Genomic DNA, 5,806 nt, shown 5'->3' on the forward strand with positions numbered 1-5,806 from the left:
TTTTTCTATATCATGGTTCAAACGTGATAATGCCGTATAGTTCTTTATCCTTTAAAAAATTGTAATTTTAAAGGGATCCCTTTAAATCCCGGATAGTTATGGTCCCTTTATAAATTACGACATATCGATGATGGAAAAAAAAACGTAAAGAATTGTTAAAAAATGGACCTAAATTTATAAATTATTTTTCAAAATACAAAAGAATTATCAAAAATGAGAATAAAAAAATTGAGAAAAAATATAGTAAGAAAAAAAAAATTGAGAAAAGATACAAATAAAGAAAAGAAATCGCAAAAAGTTAGAAATAAAATAAGAAGGAATGACAAAAATAAATAAAAATTTAAGGAAAATTGAAAAATTTATAATTTTTTTTAAAAAAATTACGATGTTCCTTTTCTGAATGGGAATTTTCCTTTTTTGATTGACACTTTCCTTTTCTATTGGGAATTTCCCTTTTTCGATTGACACTTTTCCTTTTTTGATTTCTTTTTTTGTTTGACACTTTTCCTTTTTTGATTGAACCTTTTCCTTTTTTGTTTGACCCTTTTCCTTTTTGTTCGTACCTTTTCCTTTTTTGATTGAACCTTTTCCTTTTTGTTTGGACCTTTTCCTTTTTTGTTTGAACCTTTTCCTTTTTTGATCGGACATTTTCCTTTTATGATTGAAACTTTTCCTTTTTTGATTGTGACTTTTCCTTTTTTGAATGGGAAACCCTGTATTTTTGTTATATTTAGTAATTTTTTAAATTGTATTTGTAGTATTAAAATTATGATGTGATACTTAATTAAAATAAATTTTTTTTTATAAAAAAATGATGTTTCTGTTTATTTTAACTAATTTTAATTAGTCATTATTTTTCTGGTCTCCGAACCTTGAACCCCGGGTTCAGAGATTTTTCACTGAACCCAAATCCGAACCCATTTTTTTAAGAAGGAGGCTTCTCTTCCCTGATATAATCTCATTTTTGAAATTTTTTAATAATTAATATTAATACAAACACAGCATTCTGTACCTCTTATTTTATAATAAACTAGATAAACATCATTAAAATTATCTAGAATTATTGGTGAATATTTAGATTTAGTGCGTATAACATTAAAATTTAAGAGAATATAGAATAAATATTTTTGAGTTTGAGATTTATTCCCCTATGAATCTTTTCTTAAAGCTTCGAACCGCCTTAGCGATGCGCTAAAGGCCGGGCACCTAGAACGGGTTCGGGCCAAAAATAAAATTCAGATTCTCTAAATTGTGATTTGTCGAACAATGGAAGCCTTTCCACCACATCTATCCCAAATGTTACGAAAAATCTTCTTACCGAATGTTTCCAGAAGATTTCATGGAAAGCATCTCTAAAATTATCAAGAGTCGTTGCTAATTAAGGAGATAAAATTATGGTTTGATAAAAGAAAAAAAGAAGAGAAGTATTTTATATCAAATTTTGAAGTTGCCAGTGTTGTAAATATATTGAATCTTCTTCATAGTGCGCACAAATTGTGCGTTTCAAGTGCTGCGTTGCAATCGCAAATAATGCATTTCAAATGGCCTCGTGCAAATTGGTAAAATTACCGTTTGGCGTTAGCAACCATTTTAAAAAAATGCAAATAGGTTTGCTTTTTCATCACTTTTTTTTCTCTTCGCTTTGTAATATTATATAAATAACTTACTTATATCCTAAAAAAGGATTATTTTAGAAAAATTTAGGAAATAAGAACGCAGACGATAAATATAATTTTCAAAAACAAATCCTTTTTTTATTATTGGCTTTGTAATATTATATATAAATGGAATATAAATAACTTACTTTTATGTCCTAAAAAAAATATTTAGAAATTAAAGAAATAAGTACGCAGACGATAATATAATTTTCAATACAAATCATATTTTTAGAACATATTTAAAATTTTGAATCGACGGATATTAATAAAAAAAAAGGCAACCTCAATATAAACAAGGGATGCGTTACGTTTTTTTATCAAAATGTTACGGCAAAACATAAACGCTCAATTTGTGTTCACTATAAGCGAGGCGCCGACCCAATTGCCGAAGGATAAGAGATATTTCACCGGGGAAATTATTGACCCTCAAGATTCATCTATGAGTTGAAGGTATATTTGTCTTTACCTTGCCAACCAAATCCGGCGGCATTGGCATACGATCGCCTTCCCTACTCTCTGTTAGTGCGTTCATATCCTCTCGCCTATCCTGCGAGCCCATCATACACGCACTCACAAAACATCCTGACCCTTTACTTCCCCAGGCAATTGATCTATGAAAATCTCTTTCATTAGTCGATCCTCCCACATCGGCACTGCAGAAGGACTGGGATAAGCCTCTAGTTGGCAACTCCGTTGCATACCTTAAATCGAGGAGCCAACCCGAGGACCATTCTCTACTCTTCTCCATTTCCGCAGACAGCGGGTATGAATTTCTCGAAGCTTTTCCATCACGAAACCTTGACCAGCTCTTAAGCAATGATGAGCTACGTCACGCCATCGGTCTAAGACTTAATTGTGATATAGTAATACCCTATCACTGCATCCTTTGTCAAACGCCGGTCAACTCCAAAGGCCGTCACTCTTTACACTGCAAGCGCTGTAGAGGCAGATTCATTAGACATTCAAAATGCAATGATACTATTGCCAGGGCCCTAAAATCTGCCGGTATCCCATCAACCCTCGAACCTACTGGACTCTACAATTCTGATGGTAAGCGTCCCGATGGCTCTACCAAGATCCCTTGGAAGAGTGGGGATTCCTAACCTAGGATTTCTCATGCATCGATCCCCTTGCCCCTTCCAATATAAATAGAGATGCTCTAGTAGACGCCGAGACGAATAAACTCGTTAAGTATTCGCCATCGCTTCCGGCCAATTACACATTCCTACCACTAATCGCCACGACTCTAACGTCGTTCGGCTCTCATGCCCTAGAGCTGGGGAAACGGATCTCTACTAGGACCGAAGATCCCAACGAGGGTTACTACCTACGCCAAAGATTAGCCCTCAATATAATAAAATCCAATTACCTCAGCTTCATATTCTCAATGACTGATACCCCCTAATCACAGAATCGGCGATGAGAAAAGCAATTAAGAACAAGAGAGGGATATTCAGATGGAAGTCAACAAAAGAACCAAACCCTATTCACAGAATCGGCGATGAGAAAAGCAATTAAGAACAAGAGAGGAATATTCAGATGGAAGAAGAAAAACTGAAGGGCAAACTATGAAAACTCAGAATTCTTTTAAATCATATGCTCAATTTATTATATTAATTTACTATATATTTATTTATATTATTTAAATATATTATTATTTATCCTTAAAAGATATACTAACAAATGTGATTATTTTTTAAATTGACATATTAATGAAATTTACTATTATATAAAATATTTAACAATTTAAGTTTATAATAAAATATATATTGTTAATTTAAAAAATAAATTATTAAAAATAAAATTTCTTTTCAAGTTAAAAAAAAAAAATTTATAATTTGTAAAAAAAATATATGGAAAAACTAATGTAAATTAAGTTTTTAAAAGTTCGTGGAAAGATCGTTTGAAATTTATATAGGGTAGGTAATCCAAACAGGACGGCATACAATTTCTATAAAATCCGATTTTTAAATTTTAATAAAAAAAAAAAATACCCTTCAAATAATGACTTATAAAGTTGGTAGAAAATAAGACATTGCCGGGGAAAAAAAAAACACATTTAACGCTGACATACATATCTTTCGGTAAAAGTTAATTGGATATATAAATAACGTTTGAATCATTATTTCAAACAAGAAAATAAAATTAACTTTTACAAATTTTCGATACTTTATAAAATATTTTGATTCATAGCAGCAAAAAAAACAAATGTACAAAACAAGGTAATATAATATTATTAAATAAAAAGACCCATTAAAATATAGAGTAGAATAATATAGTACTTACAAATTGTTTAGATTACTAGAGTACGGCACGATTTCAGTCGGGTTTTAAAAATGGCGAACTCCAAATTATGGCCAGAAAAATATTATCTCTGCCTTGAGATTTCGCTAACAGATGTTACAAACCTTTGTGTCATCTATGAGCAAAATATTCAGGCTTGTGTATATTTTTAGCTAATAAATATCAGGCAAGCTTTGTCTATTTTGCTTATGAAATGGGGCAGAAAAGTTTATGTCCATTAACGAAATTTCGAGGCTTGTGTAATACTATTTTGGCTAAAAATCCTAATTCAAAAAAATAGGCGAAATTGGGCCGTTTAACAACAACTAGGTTTGACCCGTTATAAACTATTTTTTAAAAAATAAGCCCGACCCTAGCCTATCAGATTTCCTTCATACTAGGGATCCCGGCCATAATAGATTTTTAAAATTAATAAATAGTACTTTTGATTAAATTGAAGCAAAGTTAACTCTTTTGAATTCAATCAAACCTTTCGAAGACTTATAAACTAGTGATTTGCATCGGGCCCAATTTTTCAAGCCCGGCCCGAATTTTTTTAAAAGTTTTGCCGGCACGGCCCGAAACCGAATTTTTTTAAATTTACCGACCCGGCCCGAAACAGAATTTTTTTAAAAATTTTCCGGCGCTGCCCGGACTTATTTAAATATAGAAATGCATTTTTATAAATACTCAAAATAAAAGACATATGTTATAATTACGTCTAGTTCTATAAATAAAATTAAATATTTTTATTTTGCTTCAGAAAATTTGATATTTGAAATTGATAAATTTAGATATATTTAAAAAAAATTTCCCAATTTTATTTAAAAATATTACGTTCAGGCCGGGCCGGCCTACTTCAGATCTCTAATATAAACATTCATTTCTGAATCATAGAATATATTTGTTTTTACATACTCCGAAATTTCAAAAATTTAAAACATATTTCCTTCAAATATTTAAGGTATTTTGGCATAACAAGATGTCACATAAAACTGCATTTAAAAAATAAATTTAAAAAAAGATTTCCTACCACAAAAAATTGAGAATCGATGAAATTTGTCATTTTTCTCATTTAATATTCGCATTCGAGTTGGCACGGTCTGACCTGATAAATATTTTGATTTTCAGGCCGTAACTTGTGCAAAATATTTGTATGGAACCAGGTCGAAATTTCGCGTACAACGGGTAAAAAGATGTTTAGCGGATCAGACAGGGTAAAAAAAATCCCGCTAAATTGTAATTTGTATCGCATTTCAAATAAAAAAAAAATGCTTATTTAAAAAAATATATATATTGACAACTAAATTCATAAAAATTTCGAAATTTAAATATAAAAACATATATCCGAAACATAATTCTAGAATTTTTTTTTTTTAAAAAAATATTAAGATTTTTAAAACTTGCGAAAGTTTTGAAACTTTCGGAATATTTTTTGTTAAAAAATATTGGACATGTTCTTAAACATTTCGTGAAGGAATATTAAGGATGGGGGAGGTCGGATCGGTATTTGCTATCCGGTCCTCCACCCGTCTAGGATCTTACCTAGGTCTGAGCCGAACGTCGCAAATATTAAATAAATAATATTTTTATTTTCATAATAATAAATTCCTAAAAAATTGACATTTTGTTTATAACATATCATAATAAAATAAAATATAATGATGATATATCCTGGGGGTGAGAGGTGTATATAGAAAAAGTATAAATCGGAGAAGGTCATATGATATCAGTTCAGAAATTTTATTTAAGATTAATGTTAAATTGATAAACTGTGTATGAATATGTATGTTTTATAGAAGGATATCATAACTAGTAAAAAAAAAAATGCCATAACATAAATAATATTAATTTATAAAAAAATT

The sequence above is a fragment of the Gordionus sp. m RMFG-2023 genome, chromosome 5, assembly GCF_954871325.1.
Source record: "Gordionus sp. m RMFG-2023 chromosome 5, tfGorSpeb1-WG-v2, whole genome shotgun sequence".
Classification (NCBI taxonomy): Eukaryota; Metazoa; Nematomorpha; class Gordioida; order Chordodea; family Parachordodidae; genus Gordionus; species Gordionus sp. m RMFG-2023.